A 17,137-nucleotide genomic window follows, 5' to 3' on the forward strand; every position below is an offset into this window, starting at 1 on the left:
ACTTAGTTTAAGCACCTTACTTTGTTTTTTAAATGCGGAGTGCCACAAATGCAGGTCTGCAGTATTGCTCACCCACAGATTCCAGGATTTCAGGGCTCACTTCAGTCTCCAGATGATGAAGGGCTAGAAACCTGGGAAGGATGCCTTCTCAGTTAAAGCTTCTAACCTTGTTTCTTGCATATGATACATCTGGGAACTCGAAAAATCCTGGCTATGGGGCTACCTATCATCAGGCTGCTTTGAGCCTGTCTTCTGTGCATTCCCATGTCCCAAAGAATCCCCATGTATGTCTGCCATGCAGTGGCATACCCTGGGAGCACAGCTTTCTAGGCAGGGAGAAATGTAATGGTTTTCTGTCAAAGTTTTATTGGAACTGAGCCATCCCCAAAACTATTTCAAAATCAAAACATTCTAAAACATTCTAACAAAAATAGGATTTTTTTTTTCCAAACAATTCAAATGGGAGCAAACAAAGCACATCTCAAAAGCTAGGAGAGGAGCTAATAGGGAAAGAACCTGTACCTGTGGCAAAACATCTAATTGATTGCTGTAAAGCTTGAGGGGAAATGGAGATACAGAAGCCACCAACTATATAATTACCTGGCCATCTAACTGGCCTTTCCAAAGCCAGTGTAGAAGAGGAAGTAGTTAGAAAAAACAGACTCAGACATGCATATATCTCTTTTCCACTCTTTTGTAACACTGTGTAGATCCGGTATCATTCAGCAAAGTGTAGGTGATCTAGTAGGCATGATGTTTATTGGTTACGAATTCAGTACAATGCACAGTGATCCTAAAGCATTAAATATATTTCTCCTTTAAACCTTTGATCTCTGTAAAGAGATAGAAATGTCTCATACACACATCTCCCGTCCTTCCTTCTGAAAGTGCTTATATGACAGGCAGTAATTCAGGAAAGGTTGGGAAATAATAAGAATCAGTACTCCTTGGTTAAGTCAGGTTGCCTAGATGAGGAGTCTCTCCTAAAAAGGAGGTCTGGGTGTTTTGTCACCACTTTATAAAGTGTACACTGAAAAGAGATTTTGTCAGTAGTGAGACATTTTTGTCGGAGAACAGTGGACTTAAGAGGTTTATGCTTTGAAGCCAGAGGAAACAGAAGTCCTGTCAATACAGAGCTGACAGTTGTGGGTTACGGAGCCTCTTTCCATTGGCTGTAGAAGGAGCTGGTTCTCCAGCTGTGTACTAAATTTGCATGAATACTTTTCCTGATGTACACAGGAGATGCATAAAGATATTAATTTCTTACTCCATGAAAAATATTCATAAAATACTATTAGAACGGACATAAAACATCGTTGTTACTGGAGATATTCTTCAAACAAAGTCTTAGAAGAAAACGTCTGTTATAAATTGGGAGCAGTCTTTCAAAGAAAAAGGATGCATAATGAAAGTGGTTTCTTGTGCTGATTAGCAACAGACTTGGAGGGCAGAAAGCTCTGTGCCAGCATTTCTTACTGCAAAGGTCTGCTATGACCTGATAAAGAAATGTTCAGAAAAAAAGATAAGGATGCATGCACAGAAAAAAAGCTGTTAATGTAACATCGTTGCAAGCATTATTCTGTCTTGTGGAATGGAGGTGTCTGTCCAAATGTTTGTTACCCCTGTTTGTTTGGCTTTAGCACCATTTGGCGATCTTATTGACATGGAGAGACTGTAAAAAGTAGTGAGGTTTTTGGTTAATATTTGCTGAGACAGCAACTTGTCACTCGTGAAAGTCTAACTGTTATGTTTTTCCATGTGTGGAGGTTCATGGCAGCAGAACAACCAGGAAAAGCCTTCTAACAATGAGTGGTAGTACAGAGAGTCCATAGAGACACAAGTATTCCATGTTGTACTGTTGTGTACTTTGAAAGAAATAGTTTCAGAAGAGGAAGAGGGTGAAATTTTTGACAGCAGGATGATATATTGCCAAGCAAACTCCTTTTGCTTGACAAATGTATTTCCTTTTTATTTGAATTATCAACAGTTAACTCAGCATCATCTGTGGTACACCCTTGGATGAAGCACAAACCTGTGTCAGACCACCTGGAATACTGACCAACAATTCTGAGATGCACTTGGGAAGCAGTTATGGAAAGCATAATACTGTTTCCTAAAAGGGTCCTCAATAACTAGGGGTGTGACTTATCACGACACTTTACAGGCTGGAAATGGTTTTTCTTTTAATACTTATTTTTATGGTGCACTGAATATTTAGGAATATATTATAACCTGTGACTAGTGCAAAAGAAAATGGTTGTCTTTTGTGATTAACAGGCATTTCACATGCCTGTGCCCAGGCTTTTCCATCTGTGAAAGGATACGTTTTCTATGCATACAGAGAGCTTTGAGATCTGCACGAAGTCTCTGTGTAGTTGTGAGATCTGAAAATATCCTCACCATAACTAGAAAGTTTTAGTAAATGCGCGGTTCAGAACTTGGTTTACATATGAACAGAACTTGTCATTTAGCTGTTGCTTTCTTAATTTTTGTGCTCCCTGCACACGTCATAAATAATTTTCAGTACATCCAAAGCTCCTGGCGTTAAACAACCTCTGTGACATACTTGTAACAGCTGTTTTAGGAAATGGTCTGGTTTGGCCAATAAGCAGCTGAGGAAATGATAAGTGCAGCAGGGACGGGCTTTTGAGGGCTCTTGGTTTGGGGGGTGACAACCACAACTGTGGGGACAGTGACAGGAGGAGCTCAGGTTTGTTTTCTGTCATTTTTGTGCGGTGCTGGATACAGAAGGGAAAAATGACAATGTATAAGACAATACCTACATTCATTCTGTTGTTTACAGGTGAGTGAACATCTTTTTTTTTTCTCAGCTATTGCTATCTCTTCAATATTTGCAATTACTTTTCGAAGATATTCCTAAGTCTGTTCTAAATGTTAGTTCACATGACTTGATGTGTAAATCATTGTACAATCATTGAATGTCTTTTCTCTTTTCATTAGTATATTGTACCACATGAATGATTACTTTAGTTACGTCTCTATCAGTAAGATATAACTCACTAAAAATCATACAGTTATTTTGCCATATTAATATCTGTAGCACCCCTAATAATAAAACTTCAAGAATAAGTCAGGTTATTATATTTTAAAGAAATCTTCTGCAGGTACAGAAAGACACATGTGCCAATGAAAGGCAAGAGTTCTTGCAACATTAGTCATCTTATAGTCATTAATGAACGACAAAAATAAATGTTAATATTGATAATGATCAGTATTCGGAAAATCAGTAGTAGAACTAGAGAAATGACAACGTATAGAGATCATCCCCTTTTTCTGTCAGCACTGCTAGTTACAGGTAAAGCAGCAGGATCTCAGTGATGCTGCAAAGAAAGCAAAAAATTGAATGATTTCTGGCCATATAACCTTAAGCACCAAGACTTCCTAATCATCCCACAAAGACTTTGTAAATTTACAGAGTAGTAGTAAGGAAGTGATATCTCACTCTGCAAGTTCTACAACCTTCCCAACTCCACCATTTGCATTATTGGGGCTGACAGGACCCCAGTGCCTTGTATAATTTCTGTCTAATGAAAACGTTTGATACTCAAAATTTGTGACTGGATATGATATAACAGAGACCTCTTACATCATTTGTGTCCAATATTAGACAATAGTGAAAGGATTTTTATATTTAGCAGTTAGAATATTTGACTAGCTGGATCACTTTCATACATTTTCACTAGAACGTTGTTTCCTTGTAAAAAGAAAAATAATTGGTCTAAATTAGTGCAACAACATAAGGCGCTTTTTTCTTTACACCTCTGTCCCACTAAAGGCAGCAACAGAGGAAGAATTTATAATAAGAAGGTGCTAAAAGTTGGAGGTGTTTGGCTAATGGACCTTCTTATCGTGAATGTACACATGCTTTCAAGATCACAAGCCTGGCTGAGAATTTATGCCATTCAAGGGAGTTCATGGAGATATGTATATCAGCAGGCCCACTCTGTAGAGCTGTGCTCTGCTTGGCAGAGTCCTATGAAAGACTCACAGTGACAAAGCAAGTTTTTCTCCTACCCACTGAGCAACTTAAACCCATTGCTGTTCTCAACGAGAGAGGCAGCATCTGCCTGTAAATACTGTTCTCCTTTATTGCAGCATCACGGCTGCATCTATTTGCTCCCTTCCAGAGAACCTGTTGCTGTTGTGCCTGGACATGATGCCATAATTCTAGGAAGAGCTTTATTAGATAATGAGGTCTCAGGGGACACCAGAATTATGTAAGATGTTTTATGGTGTCGATTTTTTGAAACTTGTATGTCCTTGAAACTCACGTGGCACAGCGTTGTCCCCCTGTGCTGTTTCAGAGTCAGTTATTTCCCATGTGGCACCTTCTGGAACTTCACTGGCTGAACTTGCCTCCGTAGAATAAGTCTAATTTTGTTTTTCATGTCACAACTGAGACTGTCTAAGAAAGCATCTGTTTAATGCTCCAATAACTTAACAAAAGGCATAGCTTTCCTCTCTTCCTGTCATTCAGAAAAAGTTCAGCGAAAGTATTTTTCAACCCTCCCAAAACCTTTTTTTTTCATTACTTTGCAATTGAAGATGAGGAGGAATGTGAAAGAAAGAGTGTTTTCATTTGCTAACTAAAGCAAGCTAGTGAGTGTCATCATCCGTATTAAAGTCATTGCTTCTCATCTGAAAAGCATATAAGGCAAGATGAAAAGCGAGAATGAGAGTAAATACCAATAAACAACATCCCAGATGAATTTAGCTGCTGTATCCTGTCAAGCCCAATGAAAGCAAATGAAAATAGTTTTGCTAATTTGCACAGAGTGCCCACATCTAATAAAGGCTATAGCTCTGCTAATATTCCTTTATGGGTTTCATTTTCTTACTCCAAAGCAATGAAACAGTATCTGAGAAGAATATATATATAATTCTTTATTTTTAAGCTGAGTAAATGACAGTCTTGTTTTTTTCAAAACTTCTTCTGAGAAATGTCTTAGAAATTTCAATGTGAAATGTTCATACTGGAAAGTCAGATGGAAGGAAACATCCCACATGTAAAATAGTAGGCAAGGTGATAAAATTATGAGCATTTGAAAGCAGGATTTTTTAACAGAAATTATCAAACAACCTTAGTAATAAACGGTATGACATACTTCAGCAATTTTGGGGTTTTTTTCTATTTTAGGATGCCTTCATACCAATATGAATGTTGCTGCAGACACCCCACCACCAGGTAGTTCCTTACCTACTGCCGAAACCACACAAGCTCCTGAATTGGAAACACCACCACATGAGAACAATGCCGTTCCAGGTCTGGCTTTTAATTTATTGCTTCCTCCAAATCCTGAGTCAGTTCTTCCCTTGGTGTGCAGACCCAAGTCTTGTCAATTCGCTGTTCTATTTTTCCTGTTGTTTTCCATCCAATGACTCTTTCTATCCAAAAGCATTAAAAAAAAGCTCAAACACAAACCGATTTAGCAGAAATATATAATCCCTTCTCATTCAGTATGGTGGGCTCTGACGAAAGCTGCTGTTCTGACTTGGGCTTAGTTAGACTAATTATAACTATACGTAAATTCACAGCTCTCTGAATATACGAGTGCGCTCCAGCACACAAAGCCTTACCCACCAAACAGACCAAGCATATATGAAGGAGTGTAAACAGAAATCAGCGTACAAGTATGATGAATGTAGGTACAGAGTAGTTAATGCTGCACCTTGTTATTTTGGCAAGAGATAATGAGCTAGTTTCCTTCTAACACCTGACTATATAATCAGTGTTTTGTCATCGCAAAAAAGAAAAGTAGGGAAAACAGCTTTAGCTTCCTAACACATAGTTGTACAGTTTTCTCATGTTTCTAATTTTCATTCTTTCCCTTCTAACAGAAGAACGGCTGTCATCTCTGATAGGTAGGTTGAAAACTTCGGTATGTATACTCCTGCTTAAATATTTCTTTTCTTTACCTAAGTTTTGAACTTTTCACTTCTTTTACTGCACTTGGTTATATAAAAAAAAAAACAACCTATGTATGGACTTGCTAACATTAGCCTGAAACCTCTGTTTTTATGGAAAAGTATTAAAGACACTCCTTAACTGCAAATCATGGTGTTTCTTTGGTGATTTGAGTTATAAGAATATCACTCTACTAGACTAAATAGTAGTAATTTACTTTCTTATTACCATAATTAGTATTTGGGGCTTTTTCTTTCAATAAAATCTGTAGTGCAAATAATACTGTGAGCAGCAATAACTGTTGGTATATTAAGATTGGAGATGAGTATGGCACATACTTTGCAATGCCAAAAATAATTGACTGTAATGAGCTGTAATAGGCAGGGTTCATTTCTGTACAAATCCAGACTTGAATGAGATTTTTATTTGTAGGAAAAATAAATAGCTAGATTTTAACGTCACATATAACCATTTTGTACTGCATTATTATCTATCATGAATGTAGGTATTATTTTCTCATTTTCTCAATGGGTTAGAGTAATTATTACCTTCCTTTTTCCTCTTCTAGTGGCAGGAATCAGCATGACTGTTGTGTTCCTTTTCATTCTTGTAATTATTGGTGCTTGTTATGTATGGAAAAAATCAAAGGTAAGTAAGTGCAAGTTTTTACCTTTGGATATTTGTTTATGTGTGTATATTTATCTGTGTATGTTCTAGAATATATAGTGTCGGCTTCCCAATTTTTTCACTTTTCACTCAGATTTATTGTGTTCATTTGCACTGGAGCTGCTTTTCCACTAGGATTTTTTGCCGTGGATGGCATTCTTAAAATTAGTCATCTTGTAATCAAGGTTTAATCTACCTTAGCTCTGCCTCCCTTCCTGGGTCGTATCTGCTCACATTTTAGTTGGCATAATTCCTGGTTTGCAGTTTTATTTTCCCTTTAATGACAGTTTTTGTCATTAAAGATCCTGCATCAGAGATGACTATTGAACAGTTCAAGTGAGTTTTTGCTGTCTGAGTTCCTTTGAATACTATAATTATTTTGCAACTGCAATCTTATCTGTAATATGATAATATTGTTAAGAAATTAAAATATTAGGTTACTTATCTAATAATTAGAATAAATACAGTAATACTATAGGTTCAGGTATGTGAAGATAGCCTACTGTATTAATGAAACAAATTCATATAAGGAAAAGTATCAGCAGAACAAATACTAATATTATATTAACATTACCGACTTTGTTTTTTCTGTAGCTCACATGCATACTGCAGTGATAATAACGTATTTGTATTTCTTGCACAGGGAAGTTTGGTTGAAAACAATTCTGACCCCTCTGGTGAACCTGGAGTGGCCTTAAAAGATTTTCAACACTTGAAAACCAACACGAGTGGCCTTTTGGAAGCACATTACGCTGACAGTGGGAGCGCTGTTGCATGACCCTTTGGTCTGTGCACCTGTATGGCAAAGCTGCATATACCATGGGACTTAGGGTCAGTAATTTTCCCTTTTTCGGTGAGCCTTTCAAATCACTTCAAAATAATTTCAAATGTCAGTTAACAAGAAAATCCTGTTACCAACGGAGTCTCAGTCAATGCTATTAAGTAAAGCATGAAAACTGGGGGAAACATTAAAACCAGGGAGGTTCTGAAATGCCTCCTGACGTGACATGCATTGCCTGTAGCGTAACAAGAGAAAGGTCAAACCGCTGCAAAGCCTCAAGCCTTATAATCTCTTTCCTCATCAATACCGTAACTAAATCCAATTCTGAGAACTGTGTGATACTACAGGCTCTGGGAAACTTAATCATTGGTATTTATGGCCTTTGCTGTGTATTTGATCTGTTATATATTGAAATGAGGTGTATTTCTATCCTATTGTTCTTCCAGTAATATTTTTCTATGTTTTTCTTTTCTTATGTCATTTTTAGGAGGAAAAAAGAAAGGAAAATCCTCTGTAGCTATTTAAACAGCACTCCCGAAGAACTGTATCTTCATAAAAGTTCAATTCTTGAAATTAAAGAGATCCTAATTACAGAAAACGGCACACTTAGGCTATGTTTGTTCCAGTAAATCAAACCTGCACAGGAACATTGCTACTGTTGAGACGAGCTGGTATAGCCCGTGTTTATATTTGCATGTGTGTGAAATGCCTATTGGGAACGGTTCCTGGAGGGCTTTAGCTTCCAAAATTTAGCTAGGGTCAAAAACCAATTTACCAGCATCAACAGTAGTATTCCAGTGCCTGGGAGTTTCCTAGGCTGTGTTTAATTTACTGGTCTATATACACAGTGTTATTGTTTAAGGCTATTTTTAAACTACTGCTGCATTTTTGATTTAGATATTCATTCATTGACATTTATTAGCAGTCATTAATCAAAGCAGGCCACTGCACAGTTTCGTTTATTTGCTGTGCTGTTTTTTCTGTTGTATTGTAGCCGTCGAAAAGGCCAGTGGCTCCAATGTAAGGCTCATTGCTAAAAGCTTGTTATGGTACCTTAGACTGAACTGTGTTGCACTTTCTCACTAGGTAGATGCTCTCATAGAACGGAGTAACAGAATAGTCTCACACCCTGACCTGAAGCCAAAGCTCAGAAATCACTAGTGCAATATACATTCATATCCTTGCCTATGACATTGCAAGTATGTGTAAATTAATCTGTGTGAAAACCTGTGTTGCAAGAAGGCTGCCACTAGTACCTAGAGAAATTCCATAACCTGAACAAGCTTCTCGGGCCACTCATTTTCCTCAGTAATAGAAGAGAAGAATGCTGTCAGCTTTCAGTTTCAGATACTGACTGACATTCTATGCAAATAAAAGCAGTTTCTTGCTGGGGTCTGCACTTACATGATGAAAACCAAAGAGGTATTTTCAGCTGACTTCCATGAAAGAAAAATTCACTTTTTCATCACTTTTTCCATTGCTCAATAGATATAGATATCTTCTTCATTTCCATGTGCTTATTCTGAGTTTAAGATGAGGTAACTATATGAATTATATCTGCAGTGATATTTATTAGGGGTGGGAGATTGTGCTATATCTGCTTCTTGTGTGGTTTTTTAATGTACATTTGTTTTCCTTCCATTAAACACGTTCAGTAAGAGCTTGAATGCTTTTTTAGATTCTAGATCAAGAGTGCCTTTGGAAACAAACTAGTTGAATGCAGAGGAAGTAAGAAAAACAAACATTTGCCAGGAATAATGAATATGAACTGTGTTTACAGTACTTTTTAATTGATGTCTGAGACCTCTATGTGAATGATTCTGCTTTTGGAAATGTTTTCAGAGTGGTTGTGTTTTGTCTGAACTTTTACAGAATTTCTGTACTAAAATAATATTTACTATTTGCTATTTGGTGTTCACATTTTGTTATTGCGCTGTTCAAAATGTTTGTGATTGCTGAAGTAATGAAAAAAATATTCCTCTGGCTTGGGTGACCGGTCCCACAAGAGTGGATGCTGACTACTTAGCAGTTAAACTACCTGTGAACTTGGAATTATTTGTGTAAATGAAGTCTGTGCAGCATATGGCCTGACACAGCAGTTTGTTTGGCTCGCTGCACTGTGGTTACATTGCGGTGCTGATCAGGTGAGAGACTGACGGGCGTTATGGGCCGATGGGGTAGGTGGCAGCAGCAGCTTGCTGGGAAGCAGTGGGGAGATAACGTTGAAAAGCAGGTTCAGACAGCAAGACAGCAGAAAAGTGAAAAGAACAGCGTTCTGTGGCTCTGATTTGGAAATGAAGTGGATAATATGGGAAAGCTAGAGGGGCATGAGGTGGGCGAGGTGAAGTGTTTATTAAAAGGGAAAGGGAAAAGTGGGAGGAAATCAGGAAAGCCCTGATTTGCGGAAGCTGGGGGCATGGAAATCAGACCAGCAGTACATGCTACCTATGGTTTGATGGCCATTATATTAATTTGATTGGTAAGCCTATTTTAAGTTAGTTTACTCATACTTTTTTTCCCAGTATAAAAAATATGAGAATTGTCAGTTTGCAGGAGGTTTTAGATCAGATGGGAGAGAAATCTTTTTGAGTACAAGAAGGAAAAAGCAAACTACTCAAACTGCTGTTGGAACCTTTTAAAAACAGATTGCACAAAATACCCCTGTTCCCAGCACAATGAGAAGAAGGTTGTACTAAATAGTCTCTTCAAGCTCTGAATTTCCGATTTCTAATAGATACCACAGCTAGCTAGCTGTGTTTATGCAATAGCCAGCTCCATTTGTGAATAACTTGCAAAAAGTGGAAATGCTGAGAGCCCACCGAGCCCTGTACCCTGCAGCCAGCAACACTACTAACAGGTGCCTAAAACCAGGTGAGCGTAATAACCTTCTGCCCTTTGCATTCCGACCCTTCCAATTTTACTGCATTTTCAGCAGTATAGACTTGATCTGTACAACATGCTGAAGACATGAGTTCCACAACTCAAGATCTGTTTTCTCTCTCTCTCTGCTTTTTTTTTTTTAATCTGCTGTCTAATAGGCATATTCATTGTTCTCTTTGTCTTTTTACTATGTACAAAACCAGTGGACAGTTACTCTCTCACTTTTCCATGTCATTCATGATATTACAGCCCTCTAGCATAACAGCTTTGTTCCTGAAAGTGACAGCGTTGCTTATACTAGATTGATTTAAAGTTGAGCACTTTAGAAATGTGCAAGCACTTCTACTTTTAATAACTAGAGGCTGAAAATTGCAAGCTTACTGTACTTTCTGAGGTAACAATTTTAATTTTTACAGTTTCTACAAATGGTTTAAAAGTTAGTGTCTGTACTTACGGTGGAGAACACAAGTTATAGGCAAAAAAAGTATGCTGCTTCAGTTCGAGTATGTTTTGCTAAAGAACATTGACAGTATTTTATATATTAACTCGTATTGGTTATGTATCATACCTGTTTTTATACCAATTAGCCATCTTGGTCAATCCAAAAACTTACTTTTGCATCACATAACAATGAAGACAAATTAAAGGATTATCCCATAGGTTGCATTACCCTGTATCTCATAAACAGAGGAAAACATTTACAATATCATTAAAATCGAAAGCCTGGCAGTAAAAACTTAGACATTTGTAACCCTTAAACCCTTTCTTATGCAAAGTCATCCTTTAGGCCTTTAACATTTTATTTGTGTCTACTAGTGTTTTCTATTCCCCTTTCCCTGCTAGAAGCAGGCCCAGCAGCAGCCAGACTGTTTCCCTGTCTAAAGAGGTCTAATCTATAAATGAAACCAGACAGAATATTGTAGATGGTAAATGTGAGACAAGGTGAGAAGGGACTGCAGGGCCCAGGGTATTATTAGCAATTTGTGTGCCTGTCTTTAGGCAGACAATAGATGTGATCACCAACAGGCCATTTCACGCCATTACAGACCGTGAAAGCACCTTGCAGTGAATTGTCAAAAATCAGTAGGACTGCTTCTGTTCTTCAGCAGTCCTTTGTGCCAAGGCGCAAAGCATTAAATAGACACACACGCAAACACAAGATGTATCTGTCTGCCTCATAGCCATTCCTGCGAGCAAGCTTCGAACCAGGCTGGGTGGCTGGAAGCCTCCGTGTTGGAGACAAACCTGACGCTTTTTCTTGGTAGCACTTGTTCTTTTGATAGAAAGAAATGGGTCCATTGACAGGATTTCAAAGCAGTTGTTTTCAAAACACTGAGTTTTGCTCTCAGACATCACTCTATACATGTTTTAATAGTATTTGACTAATCAACACTGGCTTTCTATTCCTTCCTGTGTGTGCTCAAGTACAGTAGAGAGAAGCACTGGAGAAAGGTGTGTGCCTACAAGAGTAGGAAAGGGTGTATCCTAGTGTGTGCCATTGATAGGGTTCGTGTGAGATCCCCCTGCAAAGATATGTTCTCCTGTGCCCCTCCCTTGGCCTCAGTTAACCTGTGAACACCCTGTTTTTCACTTTACGCTAGACAGAGCCTTTTTTTATGTTTGTTTGTTTGGGGTTTTTTTGCATACAAAGGATGTTTTGAACAAGAAGCAACAGAGGTGCTTTTGCCAGGTTTGTGCCATGAAAAGAACTCCAGACAAGGAGGATTTTTCCTGAAATCTGTAGCTGATGAGGCGTCATTTTCAATAGCTGTAGTATAGCCTTAGTAAGTAGAATGCCTGTGCTCATTTTAGTGGAATGACTTCATATGTATTTCAGGTATACCTGGCAGCATATTTGTACCTCCATGTAAACAAAACAAGAAATTTCTGGAGCAATGTTGCCTTAAAATTTTCAGCCAGCTGACTGTTTGTTAGCTACCTCCAGCAGTAATTTGGAAAGATTAATATTTCAGACTGAGTAGATAAACACAGGTATGTGTAAGTAATGTAGAAAAATTTCTGTGTTTCACACACTCTGGTTAACATAGTAGTTACGTATGCTGTCATTAATTTACTGAGGAGGTAGCCTCCAGTTGTCAGAATTATGCTGAGTTGACCTGTGGTACATGGATTTTGACGAACTTAATGAAGTCTGTTCCACAACAAACATTACCAGGGATGACACTGTATGATTGCTCTCTGAGTGAAAAAATAGATTATTCTGGATCTCTACCAAAACGAGAGATGAGGTGTAGAATGCTATGTGCTGTGTGAAACTGCAGATGATGCCAGTAAAGGTTCAAGAATACATTAGCCCTAGAAGCTGTGCTGTGATTAAATTCTGGAAAATCCTGGGTTCTGAGAAAGACCATTAAGGAAAATAGGTGAGCACCTTAAAAAGACTGTCCAAGCACGGCACTGTGCATGTATAGGGATGCTTTGGTGGTTTCTCTTATTGCTGTTGCAGGGTGATTGGGGATAACGGAATGTGCTGCTGGTTCATTAAAAAATTCCCCTTGAGGGTGGAGTCACATGCACTGTGATTAGGATTAGGGAGTTTTGTGCACATAAACACGTACACTTGGAGTCAAAGAGTCACAGAACGGCTGAGGCTGGAAGGGACCTTTGGAAACTGAAGTTGTGCAAACATTTTTTTATTTGTTTTTTTAAATAAAAGATAACACCAATAAAAACTCAACACTGTGAAACAAAGTCCAACTCCCTCTCTTCTAAACAAAATATAAGTGACTCAAAGTATGCAAAGGAATCACATCTCTTTAGTGAGTAAGTGACTGTAACAGGCTTTTGGATACATAGTTACTACTAACCGGGCACTCTGGAATAGTAGTGAACTACAATAATCTACTGTTAACAAACAGTAAATAGCAGCATTCGAAGTGTGAATCACAAAGTGTAAACTAGCCGTTGTTTTATAGGAAAAGATAGATAGATAGATAGATAGATAGATAGATAGATAGATAGATAGATATCATTTCTTCCCTCATTTATAATAGTTGGCAAAAATCTAATCATTGCACGAAGACCACGTCTTTGTCTAACACAGGTTTTGTATTGTTCTGCAACACTAGTGGCCGACATTGACTGATGTTAAACAACTGTGTGTCCTTTGCAGAAGTCACCCATACTGCTTTGTGCCTCTTGGTTGGCAAGCCCCGAGCATTCAGGAGGTTTTGGCAGAAGTATTGCAGATGACTTCTGAAATTAATTTTCACTGTAACTGTAGGCTAAACTGTACAAAATTTTCTCACATCAGCAATCCACTGGAGTCATCAAGACCATTCATGTGAGCAATTTATTGACCTTAATTTCTCTTGCTTAGTGCTGTATATATTGCGTTGCAATTTTCTGCTCCCATACAACTTCTTTACAACTAAAACTCTAGTTTTAGATCTCATTTGTGTTAACAAAGGTATTCCTTTTAAAGTTTAATCCAGTCAGGCATATTCTTTTAAGGAATTTCACAGTTGCATGTTATTCTGAGATTGCAAAGTGTCTTCTGTGGTAAAAAGTCAATCTCAGATTCTCCCTTAGAACAAGGCAGCATAGATACAGTGAATATTGCTGTCTGAATAATAGAAAAAAAAAAAATCTACCATTCTTCAGTACAGTTTTGCAATTTCAGCAGCAGATGGCTCAGATAAGAAGGGTCTGGGTATATGAATAGTGACACTGTTATTCATCCATCAGCCTCATTACACCTGGGCACTCTGTGCCCTGTTATAGGCATACTGCTGTTACTCGAGAACACATTTTGATCAAGATGCATAATCCTGGCATTAAAAAAGTACATTTTAAGATGGGATTATTGTGGGGATTATTAACATGGCATCCCAAATTCTGATTCTACTGTGATTAGAAGGAGAATGTATTGACCACAACCACACTTTGAATCTTAGCATCTTGAGACATTCTAGTGACTCAGAAGGCTGGATTTGCTTTCTTACCTGCATATTGAATTTCAAGACTGATGATAGATCTTGATGATAGAAAAATAGTCAGTAATCATCAGAAAGATTCTCATAATAATAATAATTACATTGCAAAAAACTTTGAAAAAAAAAAGGAAGTATCGACTTTGAAGTACTAGCTTCAGTACTAGACAGAGGAGGTTATGGCTAGCTTTAATGTAGTAGCTGAGCTGGAATGGAATCAGGGAACATATACAATTGTAATTAGGGGATAGCATGTTTGAGGTTTTCAAAGAAAATGACAAATATATTCTGTTCAGGATTTGCCTTTGTCATACAATCAGGCACAATGTAGACCCAGGGGGTGGGAGGAGCGGGAAGCTGCGTTTTAAAAGATGCCTACCTGGTATTTTCAGATCTTATTAAACCCTCGAAGTTTCCATTCAAAACTTATTTATAATATTTTTCTTTAAGAAGCTGAATCAGTTTCTGGGATTTGTAGTGGCTGATGTTTCCAAGTGTTTGCTTTCAGACACGCATTTGCAGGAACGCCCTGTAGGTATGAAAAGCAATGAATGAATTAGGAATAACAGAGAAAGACTGAGGGGTGGATTGCCATCCCAGAAAGGAGAAGGTGGCCACCAGCTGCAGTACCTGGAGCCAGGACCAATAAGGGGCATGCTTTTTTCCCTATACATACGTATTTGCTAGGAAGACAACTAAGAAAATGAAGCAGGTTTGTGTGTGCTGATATTTGCAACACAATTGGATTGCATGCTAGTGGGGAAAATAGTTGAAAATCTGACTTCAGGTGAAAATGATCCAGAACATTGATAGATGTTTTGGCACCTTTTTGTGGCCTAGTGGTTCAGCTCCTCAGCCAAGTTCAGGCTTTCAGTTTGGTGCTGGCTGTACCCATGCCAGCTGAGGCAGCCAGTTTCTCACCAATAATAAATTCATGGCAAAATCGCAACTTGTATGCCATGCTGAACTGTCTGCTCTTCTCTTGTGAGCAGAGTTCTGAAATGCACAAAAATCGTGTCTTGTGAGTGCAGCTCTCATCTGCCTGAATGATCTGCTTGCCCATACAAACATAACAAAAAGTCATAGATTAGTAGTGGAAAGATATCTGGAATCCAAAATAAAGGTGGTTGCTTTAATACTTGCCAGTCATGGAAGTGTTTGTGGGGTTTAGCAACAAAGCCCTTCACTTACATCCAGGTAAAACAGAGCAATGCAGTGTGTTCAAGAGGTTATGGCAGGTACAGTTCTCCATATCCCATAAAATGGCTTAAATTGGCAACTTTAGATATGACTGCGCAAAACTAACAGCTTGGCTTTAGAGGAGAAAACAAGCAAGGATGAAAAATCTGTGCTTTTCCATCTTCATGGTTCCAGACCCTGTTATTTTGTGAGCAATGAAGAGCGTTCACAGAGAATGCAAGAAGTGAGATGCAAGTGCGAATGGAGCCTAGGAGAAACGTCTTGGAAGAAAGTAATGAACTATATGAAAATATTGTAATCCCCGTCACTGCTCTTCTACAAAATGTTTGTATTGGATTCAGGTGCTCAAACTACTGAACAAACGGATGTCTGAGCCCAACCTACATGGACTTCATTAATGTTACAGTTAATGAGTTCTGTTCAATGCTGTGTTCTGGACAAAATCCAGCCAATTAAGGAAAAAAATTGGTCAGGGAGTTCATCCATATTCATCAGAGAATGAGTTTTATAATGCTCTTCTCCGGCTAGATCCTTCATTCTCTGCCCTTTACATTGGTGCAAGTGAGGGAAAAACACCAGGAACTTTCTCCTACTGTTTTTTCACCCAAGCTCAAGAAACGGGGCAGCACCTCTGCACTGGGGATGCATTGCACGTGGGTGCAAGATTGTGCACTGTACAACTGAGATGCTACATATCAGTCCTAGGCGATGTCTGATGGCAGGATCTGTCTTTTTGAGAAAATATCTACTTTTCACAGAATCTTTGGCTTCCTGTCTGTAAGAAATATTAGGTATGCTTTAATGACAACTCCAGACTAGTGGAGGCTGGCGCTAAGTATTTTGCAGCTATGTAGATTATGCCAAATTAAAAGAACAAAACCCACAATACTGGAGCTGAATGTGAGGTTAGAGGTAGATGTGGTTGGGACAAGTATTAACTGAAGGAAGTGGATAAAGCAGCAGGCCATTGAATACTAGGGTTAGCTTGGCTTTTACTATAAAAAAAATTATCAGTTGGAAACACAGCTAAAAATGTCACTGCTGTATGTACTCACTGCAGCTCAGAATGAGCTGTCAGTGGAAAATACGATCCCTTGTGCTTTTCACCACACAGAATCCTGGAACCCTCCGAGGTGGTGGGGAGAGACAGAACAATACAATTTTTCTGTAGTCACACAAAGTGTATGACCAAAAACCTTTCTGCATATAAATAATACAGATACGGATGCCCCCCTTTGCTAAGATGTAAGAAATCTAAAGGCACAGTTTGGAAATGCTACAGCAAAAAGCTGTGTTTTCAATTTGAAGTAGGAGCTGGGAGCATGTGAAAAATAAATGAAATGGAGAGATTAAGCAAGACTATGGGATGAATATTCTGGTTCAGCGGTAAAGGCTTCAGTGACAATGTAAGATGCCTGGGGCAGGGGGAGGGGAAGAAATGGGTCTAGGAAGTCCAGAAGAGTATAAGAATGAAATAGCAAAAAGAGTACAAAAAGACCAGTGACTGGAAGAAGAGATGGGGAATAGAGATTTGGAGGCTGAAAGCCGCCTTCAGGAGTAAGCAACCAACAACGATGAGGTCTGGGAAGAAGAGATCTCCAAAGTGAGGGAACACGATTGGAGGTGAAGGCTTGCAAGGCTGAAGGTTTAACATCGATGAAAGGGGAAAGGAAATGCTGGGATTTAGAAAGGGAGTGAAATCAAGTAACTGAACATTTATCCTTGGAAAAC

The sequence above is a fragment of the Columba livia genome, chromosome 4 (assembly GCF_036013475.1).
Source record: "Columba livia isolate bColLiv1 breed racing homer chromosome 4, bColLiv1.pat.W.v2, whole genome shotgun sequence".
Taxonomy (NCBI): Eukaryota; Metazoa; Chordata; class Aves; order Columbiformes; family Columbidae; genus Columba; species Columba livia.